A 15,835-nucleotide genomic window follows, 5' to 3' on the forward strand; every position below is an offset into this window, starting at 1 on the left:
GGGGTGGCTCAGTAGCTTAAATGTCCTACTCTTTGTTTTGGCCCAGGTATGATCTCACGGTTTGTAAGCCTGGGCCATGCATCAGGCTCTGCCGCTGACAGTAAGGAACCTGCTTGGGATTCTCACTCCCCCTCTCTCTCTGCCCCTCCCCCGTTTGCACACTGTCTCTCTCAAAGTAAATAAATAAACATAAATATATAAATAAGTAAATAAATAAATAAATAATGTTCTCTCTAGAAGTTTTACAAACACTTGATCATTTTTATTTCTAGGTATTCTGGTTTCTTTTACAAAGAAAAAAAAATTTTTTTTTTTTTTTTAAATTTATTTCTAGGAGAGAGAGAGAGACGGCGTGAGCAGGGGAGGGTCAGAGAGAGAGGGAGTCACAGACAGAAACAGGCTCCAGGCTCTGAACTGGCAGTCAGCACAGAGCCAGACGCGGGGCTCGAACCCACGAACTGCGAGATCATGACCTAAGCGAAAGTCGGACGCTTAACCGACTAAGCCACCCAGGTGCCCCGAAAAATTTTTTTAACATAACACTTCCCATATCTCTTTGACTGAGGTAAAGGAACACAGTTTTCAGTCTAATCCTAGAAGAAGCAAATTTGCTAACCTCTGCTATAGTTCTAATAGTGTATAGATGAAGTTTCTATGCAACTGTTAACATCTTTGAATTAAAGCAGATTTGATTATATCTTTCCAATCTTTATATTTTTAGGTATTCCTTCTAACTTCCTGTGCATTCTAAGAGCATGAACGCAATGCTGAATTGAACCAGAGAATTAAAAAGGAGTGATTCTACTCTGTCACCATTGTAGGTTGTTTGCAGTAGGTTTGGGTAGATATGTTTTCCTGCCTAAATACAGATTCCCTTGATCCCACATTGCTGAGGCTTATTTATCATAAATTATATTTACTTTTAACAATCTTTAACAATCTTTAACAATCTCTACGAGTATGAGTATATATATTATCTCCATTAATATATTCCATTGTTGGGGTACCTGGGTGGTTACCAGTCGGTTGAGTGTCCAACTTTGGCTCAGGTCGTGATCTCATGGTACATGCGTTCAAGCCCCGCATTGAGCTCTATGCTAACAGCTCAGATCCTGGAGCCTGCTTTGCATTATGTGTCTCCCTGTCTCTATGCACCTTCCCTGCTTGTGCTCGCTCTCTCTCTCTCTCAAAAGTAAATAAACTTAAACGTAGATATATTATATATATAATTATTATATATTAATATTTCCATTAATATATTAAAGCATTGTATCAATATCTCAATAGCCAGATTTTCAACCCATGTTGTTAGGTCAATTTTTTCTCTATTGGAGAAAAATGTACTCCAATAAAAAAAGCTTTACATACATAATTTATAACTATACAAATATATATAATAGCAATTGGTAACTACATTCATTAAGGATTAACCTGGAGACAGGCATGATATTAACTAATGTTGTAATTCATGTGACACAACAATCTTCAGAGGTGGGTAATATTATTATCATTTCCCATTTTGTAGATGAGGAAACACAAATCACCAGCTCTTAAGTGACAAGAGATTCAAGCCAAGGGCTTTCTGTTTCCAGAAGCTCTTCACTATGACACTGTATGACATGTGGGGTGGAAGCCTGTGTCTGAGGCCACAGAGCAGTGGTCTAAAAACAAACAAACAAACAAACAAAAACAGAGTAGGGACACCTGGGTGGCTCAGTCAGCTGAGGGTCTGATTTTGGCTCAGGTCATGATACCACAGTTTGTGGGTTCGAGCTCCATGTTGGCCTCTGTGCTGACAGCTCAGAGCCTGGAGCCCGTTTTGGATTCTGTGTCTCCCTCTGTCTCTGCCCCTTCCCTGCTCACGCTCTGTCTCTCTCCCTCTCCCAAATAAATAAACGTTAAAAATATAATAGAGCAGTACCCAGAGATTAAGGAAAATGAGGGGACCCCGACAAAAGCCACTCTGCCGCACAACCTGAAAACACGCACGCGCTCGCGCACCGTGGACAGAGACTCGCCCACACGCAGCACAGGCTCCTGACCTGGGCGATCAGCACATTGAGAGGCACTGTTGTGCCCTTCCATCAGCCACAGCAATGTGTACGGGCTCACGGAGGTTGTCCGATTCAATTATTCCTCCAATGCACTAAGCCCTGCCCGGCGGCCACTGGTCACCTGGCCAGACACCCAGCATCCTCACCATTCTCCCCCATCACCACTTCAGCTCCCTATGCTTCCTGCCTCCTCTTCTCTGTCCGTGACACTTTGGTGGCACCCAGAACAGCCCCAGTTTATACAAGTTATCATCAACCAACTATCTGGGGCACCGTCCCGAAAATAAAATATGAATTTTATAGTAGTGGTAGATTTTCAGGTATTAAACTCTGTTTGCATTCTTGGTACAAACTCCACTTGGTTACATTATATAATTGCTTTAATTTTGCCTTTAATCGGCTGAAAGCTCTTCTTTTAATTGGGAACTGCCTTTTCAATCTGGTTTTCTCTAAACAGTGCTAGTGCTACCGCTTTCATTTTTTCCCCCCAGGAGGGAATTGGCTATAACATTTTTGGTGGAAACCCAGATTGGAATATCAGGTAGCTGTTTGTGATTATGTGAATCATGCTTATCGACATGAAACGTTGTTCACAATAAGTGACACAGCTATATAACAAAATAGTCTGAGTAAGAGATATTTTAAAGTGTACATACGTGTATGAAATAACTCTGAACAAATATATTTGAAATTGTTAAATTTGGTTCTTTCTATGGACATTTGGGTGGCTCACCAGTTAAGAATTCTGACTTTGGATTTTGGCTCAAGGTCATGATCTCACAGTTTGCAGGTGCACACCTTCGGGCTCTGCGTTGTCAGTGCAGAGCCCTCTTGCAATTCACTCTCTCTCTCCCTCTCTCTGCCTCTCCCTTGCTTGTGCTCACTCTCTCTCTCTCAAAATAAACAAACTTAAAAAATAAAATAATTTTTAAGCTGCTGCTTATGAGAATGTAGAATTTGCAATAATATTTTTTTATTCTTTGCATGACCCTTGGTCCTGTTTAAGCGGTTTAATATAATATTTTAAATTATCAAAAAGTAGGATAGTTTTACAACCCTAACAATGTAAGCTGGCCACCACTAACTGTCACTTTCTATGCTGCAGGTGCTAGACTAATAATTCACACAAGTTATTGTGCAAGCTACCCTTCTCTCATGGGAGACAACTGAGGCCTTCTCGAGGTCACACAGCTGGTGAATGAAGGCACTGGAATTCGAATTTGGGTCTAAGCGTAAATTCATCCCTCACAAAAAGTGTCACAGGACACTTCCTGTTAGCATTTCTTCATCTTTGGGTCAAGTCTCACTGTTACAGTAAGGACACTGAATAGGTTATGCCTCCACTGAAGGATGGATTCTTCCTCTATTTATTTGAACCAAAGTTCAACAACTTAGAAATTGCAGGTAAGCCTAACGTTACTTGCCACGCCGGATATTACTAATGACAAGCTTGTAAAAATCAATAAATAACAACAGAGAGTGAGACACAGAGCAAGAAAGGAAGAGAGACAAACACAATGTCTGCAAAGCTGCAGCTTGTATTAAGTTCTGAGTTCTGAAATCCTGATTTTAAATTGTGCTTTGAGTGTTCCGGCAGACAGAGACGATAGGAAAAATCCTCTGAAAAAGCTGATTACACAACATGGTACATAGAGAAATGATGAGGAAAAATAAGATTCAAGTCTTCTCAGCTTTATAATAAGCATCTTGGTCTTTCTGCTTACACATTAGATTGCAAGTCCTTTTATGGATGAAAAAATATATGAAAGTCTACTCTTACATTTCCAGAGATCATCTTAGGTAACCTAAAAATTCTTATCTCATAAAAGGAAACGACTCATAGATTGACAACTTTTCTCAATCTTCAGCATGCTCTCTACCAATGTACTTGAACTTATAACTCAAAAGCAGGAAGTAGTAGGCTTCTTCCAAGGAGCTAGGGAGATGAAATGCACTTCCTTTTTTCTAAGAGAGATACGTGAGTGAGTTTATGCATTGTTCCTTTATGTGTGCCAGTATTTTGGGGGTTTGTCAGTCTTGAGCAAGAGGTCTCTGCCTGTGATCTATTTTCTATTAGTTAAAAGAATACAAATATGCTGTCATTCTGCATGTACCAGAAACAACCAAAAAACACCGTCCCAAGAAAGTTCTACTGGCAATGACGAATGGTCTACTTGGGTCCATCCCATGGCTCTGGTTAGATCAACACACTTAAGCTCTCAAACAATGAAAATACCTTACGTCCTAAAAGCTCCTTTACTCTAGGTTCCCTTCCTGTTAGGTTCAAAGCAGCCCTGGAGAGCACAACGTGGCTTCCGTCCAGCTGTGCGGCAATCACGCAATCTATCAAGTTGCAACCATTCCTTACGTTTGTCAGCAGTATGCTCAAGTCCCCAGCAAACACCCTGCTGCCCTTGTCCTAGATAAAATGCAGACCGCTTTTAGGATTTATATTGCAAATACTCTGGAAGAACTAATTTATCTCCTCTCTCCATCCCACTGCCTGAATTTCCATATCATTGGTCTCCAACTCACATTTGTCAAGTATCAGACATTTTTTCATTTTTAATATTTCTACACAGACATTTCCCCTGCATGTCATCGAAGGCTGCACTGTTTCTCCCTCACCGTTCGTGAAGTGAGGCTGAGGACAGACGTAGGTTGAAGGGCCCAGTCTTCCTATTTCCGTGTTTGCCTCTTCTTATTCAGTAACACTGAACAGATATTTGTGTGGCACCCATTGTATGCTAGACACATTTTGTATCTTACTGGTAATTTAGAATCTGAGAATGGCGGTATTTCCATTTTACAGGTCATAACACTGAGACTCGGAGAAGCAAATCATTTGCACAAGTTCCACAGCTGTGACAAAGCAAAATTTGAATATAAAGTCTTTCAAAATCTCATTGTTTCCATTACATTACATGACTTAATAAACAAAAGTAAACAAGAAATACTAATGAATTCCTGCAAATACGTGATAACAAAAATACATATTAAAGTTGTCCTTGTTACAGGAGTGCTGATGCATAGGAGCACATGTACTTCAATATTCAGCACTTTCAACAACAGCCAAATCATGGAAAGATCCCAAATGTCCATCAACTGACAAATGGATAAAGAAGATGTGGTTTATCTATACCATGGAATACTACATGGCAATGAGAAAGAGTGAAATCTGGCCACATGTAGCAACATGGATGGACCTTGAGGGTGTTGTGCTGAGCGAAATACGTCAGGTAGAGAAGGACAAATACCATATGTTTGCACATATAGGAGGATTAGGAGGAACTTAACAGAGGACCGTGGGGGAGAAGAAGTGGGAGCTATGGTTGGGGAGAAGGAGGGAGGCAAACCATGAGAGACTCTTGAATGCTGAGAACAAATTGAGGACTGATGGGTGTTGGGGGGAGGGAAGGGGGGTGATGGGCATGGAGGAGGGCACTTGTGGGGATGAGCACTGGGCGTTATGTGGAAACCAACTTGACAATGAACTATTAAAAAAAAGAAAATGTGGTTTATCTATACAATGGAATACTACATGGCAATGAGAAAGAATGAAACCTGGTCATTTATAGCAACGTGGATGGAACTTGAGGGTGTTATGCTAAGTGAAATAAGTCAGGCAGAGAAGGACAGATACCATATGTTTTTACTCATTTGTCAAACAGAAGACTATGGGGGAGGGGAAGGGGTAAATAAAGTTAAGGAGAGGGAGGGAGGCAAACTGTAAGAGACTCTTAATACTGAGGACAAACTGAGGGCTGATGGGGTGGGGGAGAGGGGAAGGGGGGTGATGGGCGTGGAGGAGGGCACTTGTGGGGATGAGCACTGGGTGTTATATGGAAACTAACTTGACAATAAACTATATTTAAAAAAAGTCCTTGTTTAACAATCATAATATTTATAGCTAAATGAGTAGGACACCAGTATAGAAGATGCCAATAAATAGGAGATGTCCTCAAAATACCATATGATCCAGTAATTTTAGGACTAGGACTAGGTCTTTACACAAAGAAAACAAAGATGCTAATTTGAAAAGACATAGGCACATATATGCAAATATATGGTTATTACAGGATTATTAACTCCAGCCAAGATACAGAAGTAACCCAAGTGTCCATCCATAGGTGAATGGATAAAGAAGAGGTATACACGCGCGCGCGCACACACACACACACACACACACACACACACACACACACAATGGAATATGTGTGAGGATGAGATCTTGACATTTACAACAACACGGATGGACCTGGGGGTATCACGCTAAGTCAGACAGACAAAAACAAATACTATATGATTTCACTTATAGGTGGAATCTAAAAATCAAAACTAACCAAACACACAAAAACAGAAACAGACCCCAAAATACAGAGAAAAAACTGGGGGTTGCCAGAAGGGGGAGGTGTGTGGGGTTGGGTAAAACGGGTGAAGGGGAGAGAGAGGAATGAATAAGTCATGGGGATGAAAGGTTCAGCACAGGGGATGCAGTCAATGGTACTGTAATGGTGTTGTATGGTGACAGATGATAGCACACTTGTGGTGAGCTTAGCATAACATACAGACTTATGGAATCACTATGCTATATATCTGAAACTCATAATAAAAACTCAATTTAAAAAAAGCATGTCCAAGGAAATTTTCCCAGGGATAGCCTTTTATTCATTAATTCCCCAGCTATATATTGAGTGCTTACCTTCTTCCAGATACAAATCTAACTTCTAGGGCAAGTTCATTGGAAACATGCACTAGGCCCTTGCTGTCACGGTATCTATACTCTAGAAGAGGGAGGTAAGAGGCTAACTAAATGAATAAATATTTAAAAAGATACTACTAGGTTCTGCTATATACAAGGACGAAAAGAAATCACAGTAATCTACTAAAGAGTGCTCAGGCCCTCCTTATGTGGCTTTGAACTGCATTCACAGCCATCATAATAAATGTATTATCTAAATATATCCAGTGTCAAATGCTCATCAACAGAATTTTATTATTATATTTCATGGGAAGAAAAACAATTAAGGAGATGCTTGAGCAATCAGTAGTGGCCATAAATATTATGTTTTCTGTACAAATTGGGTCTTTTGTAATTGCTTTGATGTGGTACAACATAACATTTCAAACCAGAACATTTTGAGGCCAAATTAAAATCAGAGTTGCAGTTTTTAAAAAAAGAAGCTTGCTGGGGTGCCTGACTGGCTCAGTGGGTTAAGCCTCCGACTTCAGCTCCGGTCATCATCTCATGGTTCATGTGTTCGAGCCTCACCTCGGGCTCTGTGCTGACAGCTCAGAGCCTGCAGCCTGCTTTGGATTCTGTGTCTCCCTCTCTCTGCTCCTCTCACACTCTTGTTCTGTCTCTGTCTTTCTCTTTCTCTCAAAAATAAACATTAAAAAAGGAAGCTTGCTGCATTCAATCTCAAAAACCATTTGCCATTCATTAATCTGTACTTGAGACTTAGAACAGTCTAAAATATCACCTAACACACAAACCCATTCTTTTTCCGTGTGTGTGTCCTGCACTAGGATCAGCACTAAGACATGAGTCTGTTTGATGCCAAAGCTATCACACCTTCTGTTATAAAACACTGTTTTTTTAATGCTTTTATTTATTTTTGAGAGCGAGAGAGACAGAGTGCAAGTCAGGGAGGGGCACAGAGAGGGGGAGACAAAGAATCTGAAGCAGGCTCCAGGCTCTGAGCTGTAAGCACAGAGCCCAACCCAGGATGGGCATTCAGCATTTCCAAGTTGTTAATATTGTGGTTTCAACAGTCCCTTGACTTTTTTTTTTTAATTTTTTTAAATGTTTTATTTATTTTTGAGAGAGAGAGAGAGAGGCAGCATGAGCAGGGGAGGATCAGAGAGAGGGAGTCACAGAATCTGAAGCAGGCTCCAGGCTCTGAGCTGGCTGTCAGCACAGAGCCCGGTGCGGGGCTCGAACCCACAAACCGTGAGATCATGACCTGAGCCGAAGTCGGACGCTTAACTGACTGAGCCACTCAGGCGCCCCAACAGTGCCTTGATTTTTGATTACATTCACTAAAGGAGGTAAATAGTGACCTGTAAAAAAACCGAAAACTGTAGCAAAATTCAAGGTGTGTAGTGAAATGTAAAAATCTGTGTAAGTCAACAACAAAAATTTCTCATTGTCCAAAACCAGAGCTTACTGGGTCTCCTAATAATGAACTCCTGTTATAACCACCATGTCCTTGGAAGTCCAACCAGGCAGTGTAATAAGCCAGGAAGACATCTAGTCTTTCGAGAGCAAGTTCCAGTGGTGACTTGCTTCTTTATTAACAAGCATTAGGCACTCGTTGTGGGCGAAGAGGCACCCTAGCCCATTATAGGATCTTAAGCAAAGATGTTCTTCCTCCGTTTTCTGAAACACAAAGTGAGTTTATTAATACCTGCCTTGCTGACTTAGCGAGGTATTGAGATGAGTCTTTGATATGCCATCTTGACACACCACCTCACCGTCCGAATCAACATCACAGCCTTCATTAATTAAAGCCATTTGGCAGATGAGGGGAGAGAAGGCTCCAGATGAACGTGAATGAAAAAGCTGTTTGAAAGACATAAAATGCTATACAAAATGATGGAATTATAACCACCAGTATCATTACACGGGTAGAAGTAAATCATACTGTATGAAAAATACGATCCACGATAGTACCGTGGAGAATGGAAATGGATAGAAGCCCATTATATCCACTTCAGACAGTTCAGAACCACAGTATCGAAACGTTTGTTCAGGGTTCACTATATGCTCACCAGAGTTCTTACTTTTTTTTAATGCTTATTTATCTATTCTGAAAGAGAGCATGTGAGTGGAGGAGGAGCAGAAATGGGGAGAGAGAATTTCAAGCAGGCTCCGTGCTGTCAGTGGGGCTCCATCTCATGAACCATGAGATCATGACGTCAGCGGAAATCAAGAGTTGGATCCTTGGGGTGCCTGGGTGGTTCAGCCAGTTAAGCATCCAACTCTGGCTACTCTGGCTTTTGGTTCAGTTCATGATCTCACAGTTTGTGGGTTTGAGCCCCACATCAGGCCTTGCACTGATGGAGTGAAGCCTGCTTGGCATTCTCTCTCTCCCTCTTTCTCTACCCCTCACTCAGTCTCATTCTCTCTCAAAAATCAGCAAATAAACATTAAAAAAAAGAGTTGGGACACTTAGCCAAGGAAGCTACCCAGGCACCCCAGTTCTTGCATTTTTTGTCCATACTTTTACTCACTAATCTTCAAAATAACCTCACAAGGCACACACTGTTATTGCCCCCATTTTACAGATGTGGAAACAGAGGGAGGGAAAGAACAAGTCACTTGCTCCAGGGAACAGCCAGTAAATGGCAAAGCTGGAATTAGAAAACAGGCAGTCGGGTTCTTAAGCCTGTGCTTTTAATCATAACACTGAACGACTTCTGTGAAGTAGGCTATAAAGGATGCAAACCAATTAGCTCTTTATTCAACAGGCTTAAGGAACAAACAGCTGGATTATTTGTCCTCAGGTAGAAGCCTTCTGGCCGTCCTCCAGCCTCAGTGAGGTCCGCTTGAGGTACGGGAAGCAGCCTGGGTTTAGCCATCAGTTTCCGACGGCGACTCTGTCTGATCTGTGCATCTTCCCTGACCTCTTTATGCTTCTGCTTCTTCATTTGTAAGCTAAGTGAAAGAAAATCTATTCATTAGGGGTCTTATAAAATCAAGCACATTCAGCACAAATCTTGGTGCAGTCATGACTGGCACTCAGCAAATAGTGGTTTCCTTCTATCTCCGACCCCATCTGTGATATCAGTTCAAATAATTTCCGCTCCCATAAACTGCTTAGGAAAAGCTAAGAGAAAGGCCTGAGGTCATGAAAGGCAGGTTTTCAATGAACCCTATATTGTCTTGAGTCATATGGGAATCCGCTTTGTAAAAATAATGTTAGCCGGTGTATCAATAAATAAGACTTTTTTTTCCCCCTCCCTGAACAGTATGCATTGATTTTCTCAAGAGTCTGTATATTCGATGTGACAGACAGGTGGTCTGATCTGGTCCAGTAATTCCTGGTTCAGTTCTGGACTTGCCCATGACATAGGTCTGTCTAGCAAGCCTCACCCAGAGCAGAAGCATCCTGTGACTGTTATTAGGCAGGATAGGATGTCTGCCGCTAATAAATCACACTGATACCTGAGACCATGTGAGCTTTCTAGATTATAGACTGTTTCCGAGGCTTAGTGAAGGGCATAATTTTAATAGGTTGTGGGTTAGAACTGTGGAAGCTTCCATGATCTCGTGTTAAAACTTCAAAGAATTCCTGAAGTAGAAAAAAAAAAATCAAGCAGGTGACAATCTCAGCATGCTGTTTCAAGAGGATGACATCTCTGCGTAGCGGTTCTGCTCTTCACTAACAAAATGAGATTTCCACGTTTGTGAGGGAATCCCTCATACTATAAAGACTCTTTAAGGCTGTCAAGCTGAATTTTTAATTAAGGGTTAAAACAACTACTTTAATTATTACTAAAATGTGTAGTTTTATGGCCCTGTTACATCTAAACCCCAATCTGTGGATGGTGAGAGACAAAAATACATACACTTATGTTGAGTCTTTGATAGACGCCAAACTAAAAACAGTAACAAACAGAACGATTGTTGCAGAACCCACAGCTTATGAATTACCAATATTCCTTAGGAATTCTAAGAAAGTGCTTTCAACTGTTCTTGTGCCATCAGCATTTGCAACATAAGTTTCAACTGTATCAAACTTTATCTTTTAATGATGCACTACACAGTTTATACATGTTTAAAGGGTGCAAAACAATATTTCCTGCTGAGTGACAGCATTAAAAACATTCTTTAAGATTTTAAAAGTTGTGGGGAGACTTGGTTCAGTCAATTGAGTGTCCTACCCTTGATTTCAGCATAGGTGCTGATTCCAAGGTCGTGGGATCGAGCCCCGCATCAGGCTCTGCACTCCGTGGAGCCTGTTTAAGATTCTCTCTCTCTCTCTCTCTCTCTCTCTCTCTCTCTCTGCCCCTCTCTCCTACTTGTGCTCTCTCTCTCAAAAAAAAAAAAAAACAAACCCTTAAAAATTGTGAAAATGTTAAACTTTTATATGTCCCAAATATGCTGAAAATGGATTTGATATTTATCAGTGAGAAAGCAAAACCATATGGAGAGGGAGAAAATCTTCAAGTTGAAAGATTATTTAATAATGCCCCTTCAGACCAGAATACATGGTGGGAAATATAAATCTACTCCAGTGCAAGCAATAATCTGTTAAAGAAGCTGTGTTGGAAAAACTGTAACAGACAATGTTAAAGCAAATTACGAAGCAACAATATCTATGGTATACTTGGATGTGCCAAGTGAAAAGGTGTTTCAGATTAATGTTTCATCTGCAGTGCTACTTGTTGGGGGTGTTTTAGCTGTTTTCAGTTTTTGCATGTAGAGACTTCTACAACCTTCTTTCAAAAAAATTACCAAGATGGGCCCTTAATGATAAATATATAATAAGAATATAGCCATTATTGAAGGAATGAGAAGCTGCTCTAAAACTAGAAGCAGATGCCATGAACAAGGTAACTTTAGATTGGACTGGACTGGGATGGCCCCTTAGGTCGTTTTATTTAAAACAGATTAATTTAAACGCTGAGTACCAAATGACCAGCTTCTTGTCATTGCCACGGACTGAGCAGGGATGGTCAGACCAAGCCCAGTGTCTGGTCATGGCAGTTGGCCCCCACAGGAAGTAGACGTCTATTCCCTGGAGGCAAACAGACAGACTACCTTTGGTTCGTAAAATAGAGGGGAAGATGAGACAGCGGAGAAGGAGAGCAGGCACAGTTATTACGTCACATTTGTAACAGACATATAAATAACACGGATGCTACCTGTGACATTCAGTGACACATTATAGCTGAGTAGCTCTCAGCGTATAGAATACTGGTGACAGTAATAATAACTATAATGAGAGCTAATGCTCACATACGTCCTTTTGCTTTGCTAGGTGCTGTTCTAAGAATATTATATAGATTGTATCATTGAGTCTTCATAACTCTGTAAGGGAGGTATGACTATGAGTTCCATTTAGTAGATGATGAAACAAAGGCAGAGATTTTACCAGGATACCACCACAAATGACGGCAGAGCTGAGATTCAAGGCAGTGTCTGCAGAAGCCATACCCTTCATTCATTTTTCAGAAGTGTGTACACGTGACAAAGAGGACTCTTAGTACATTTCAAATCCATCCCACGCTTCTGTTTTTCCTTATTGTATTTGTTCAGCTTCATAGGATGTTCCCATGATTTCTGATTTATTTCTCCATGGATTCCATTGACTTGTATTTGCTGACTTATTTTTGTCCGTAGCTCCATGTATGGCCCAGGCTAATTGGGCCATGAGAAAAAGTGGGCTGAATAACTTTATATTTAGTCTGGCGATTTTGACTCCTCCCCTGAACTGGAAAAGAATTCAAATTGCTGAGCCCATTTGATTCACTTCTCTCATTTATTTATTTTTTTTAAATGTATACAAGAATTTTTTTTATTGAAAACAATATAGAATCTATTTCTACTTTGCCCTTTTATGGTCAGCGAGTAATTAAAGCTGGAGGTGGTTTTTTTTTTTTTTTTTTTTTTTTTTAAAACACATTGCTGAAATAAATGCCCTTTATTTAATTACCGTGAATCCCTGTAGAGCTACATTCTGGATAAATTAAACTCACTGGATAGAAACAAAATGATATTTGAATCTAATAGATTACAGAGTTAAGACTGAAGACACTAAGAAAGAACAAGAAAAAACATTATTAGTCCAAACTGGAGGTGCTTTTGAATGGCTACTCTGTTTACTGTAATATTACCTCTGTTGACACTTTTTTTTTTTTAAACAAAAGCTCAAAGCACTAGGCTTACATTCCCAGCGTCTAAATTGCTTTATGACTGACTGTTGAGAGTAATTTATTTTGAACAGTCCAATGTCCCAGTGAATCAAATACAAATTCCTCAACATGCAATTGAAAATATTCTGTTAATAGGCTCTATGTCAGTAATATAACATCCTCTCTCTTTGTTTTGCAAAGCAAATCCATGCCTTAATGAGATTAATTGACATGCTTCCTACACTCCTCTCCACCCCCTAGAAGGTCCCCCTGAAACCTGATTTCCATTCACTTCATTCCCCTAACATCGCTCTCAAAAGCCATAATGGAACTTCTGGTTTCTGCATTTAAGGGCCACTCAACCATCTCAATTCTAGATGACTCTCAACACTAAAGTACTTGACTGATACTAGACATAGACTTGTCTAGATCAGCACCCCCTGATCTTCTCTATTATTGCCAATTCCCTGTCTTTTTGTTTTTATTTCTTAAAATTCTGCCTCTCATCTTTTTTTTTTTTTCAAGGAATTCAACAACTTATTCACTAACAAGCAAAACACACATGAAAAGCTATTATTCTTCAGCTGACTGGCTCTAAAAATAGTTTTTAATCTTGACTTCCCAAAACTATTTGAGATTTAAAACTTAATCCCAACTAAATAAGAAGACTGTAATTTTCCCCTTTTAAATAGATTATCTGTCAGTAAAAGGAAAAGCTTAATATTATTTTTTTCTTTACAAATACAAGGAGTATAACACAAAATAGAGTATTATACCAGGTAATGGACTTCTAAAAACATACCCTGGCTATCCAGGGAGTTCGTGTCAGGACAATTATCATTATATTATAACTAATAATATTAATATATTGTTTCAGTTGAAAATTAACAGCATAGTTCTTATTATGATTCCGAAATTGTGCTACGTACTAACAAGAAAGAATTAGTGAAGTGTATCTGCCTTCCAAGAACCTGAGGTCCGTTTAGGATCTGGTAGAAGGAACCAAAGACACCTGTAACAATAGGAAGGAACCTTAACCTGGGTATTATTTTTCTAGAAAATTCTCCCATATGTAACAGAAACTAGATGATTTTAGAAGTCCATGATCTCTATTCTTCAATCTCCAAAAACCATACAACCTCTTTCTATTTATTAAAGTAGAAATATTATATTAAACTGGTTGACTACGCAAGGCTCTTTTGGTACAAGATAGAAACCCCACTCCAACAAGCTTACGCCAAAGGGAAGTTTCAGAGGTGCCTGGGTGGCTCAGGGGGTGAAGCATTCGACTTTTGATTTCAGCCCAGGTCATGATCTCAGAGTCGTGAGATCGAGCCCTGTGTCATGCTCTGTGCTGTGCCAGGAGCCCGCTTAAGACCTCTCTCTCTCTCTCTCTCTCTCTCTCTCTCTCCCTCTACCCTTCCCACCAGCTTGCACACACTCTTAAAAAAAACAAAAACAAAGGGAAGTTTCATGCATCCACCTACAAAGTAGACAGATCATGACAAGGGAGGGTCTGGGGCACAAGAACGCCTGTCTGCACCCAAAAGTATGAGAAGGAGGATTTACAGCCTCTATTCTTTCTGCCACGAGACACCTCTGTCTCTATTCTAGACTTTTCCCCCCAAGCAGGGAATATGGTTGACAACAATGCCTCCCCTCAATGTTCATGTTTCAAGGCAATACAAGAATGAAGGGTGAGGAGAGAGGGCAAGGTGGCGGAGAAGTAAGGAGCTCCGTACTTGCACTCGCGCCCATACATCACACAGAAAAGATCTGAAGCCATTGGAAACCTTACAAAACCTGAGAGATTGGGAAAAAAAGACGCAGAATCCACTGAGAGAGCCTTCTAACGTGAGTGTGAACCGGGGAAGATAAAATCGGGCCGGGATCGGAGACTCCAGGGTGGGAGGCGATCCCCCTCTACCCTCTACGGGGAGTGAGAAGAGAAAAGGAGAGAGTCCGAAACAGAAAAACCTCCGTTGGAAAGACCGTACTTGCCAAATACCTGCACACCAGGTCCCCTCGCGCCAACTGGTCCTGGAGCGGGCTGAGCACACAAACTGCTTCCTTGTGCTGGTTCCTGGAGGCAGGACTTCAGAGTGGCGGCGCACCTGCCGCCATTGTAGCTCCCGGGCGGCTGGGGCCCCTGAAAGAGCCGCGCGGACACCGGGCGTCCGTGCCCCTGGCTGGCTGGGACTCCAGAGGGAAGGCAAGGAACTAAAAACTGGGAAATTAGCCTGTGAGTTTGTGTTTTGGGTGACGAGCCATAGAGGGACCCGGTTTTCCTCACTCCAGCGGGCTCCGCGCCCCCGGCAGGCAAGCCCCCGCGCATGCGCGCCAGCCAGACCCAGAGAAGGAAGCAGGGATTCTGACTCCGCCCCCAGAGCTCGGCAGGGGGCCTGGAATTGCCCGAGGGGGTTGCCTGGGAAGCTGTGTCTAAGGCAACTTCAGCGGGGCGCACGGACTGGGATTTGGAGATTGGAACTGCCCTGGGTTGAAGAGTGCAACCAACTTCGGCTGCGCCCCCGGTACGGGGAGTTTACACGCCCAAAAACGCGAGGACCAGCGCTTGCTTCAAGAAGGGACTGGAGCACCATCACTCTCCTCCCCACAACCGCCGAGGCAGAACTCCCTCCTGAGGCATTGGATCACGCCACGCCCATCCCTGCCTGAGAGGGCTACCTCAAGAAACAAGCTAGAGTGCACAAGGTGGAGAGCACAAATATCACTACGAATAGGAAAATAAAATAACCAAGGTCCCAACAAGAGAGACCAGGGGAGACCATTCAAAAAACTCTCTGAAAGGATAGGCCCTGGAAAGTCAAAGAGCCTTCTTGGATATAGCAGTGCTCATAGAAACAGAGAGAATAACAGGTCTTTAAAACCAACAAGAGCCGGAAAGCTAACTAAAATGA

The 15,835-nt window shown here is 41.5% G+C and overlaps 1 protein-coding gene across 1 annotated transcript in view; it reads right to left on the reverse strand.

Annotated features, from left to right (window-relative positions):
* Positions 1-15,835, reverse strand: part of GPM6A (glycoprotein M6A) — a 374,663-nt gene that overhangs the window by 170,216 nt on the left and 188,612 nt on the right. The gene's annotated exons all lie outside the window — the stretch shown is intronic.

Source organism: Hyaena hyaena, unplaced genomic scaffold, assembly GCF_003009895.1.
Source record: "Hyaena hyaena isolate Hyena2069 unplaced genomic scaffold, ASM300989v1 scaffold_681, whole genome shotgun sequence".
Taxonomy (NCBI): domain Eukaryota; kingdom Metazoa; phylum Chordata; class Mammalia; order Carnivora; family Hyaenidae; genus Hyaena; species Hyaena hyaena.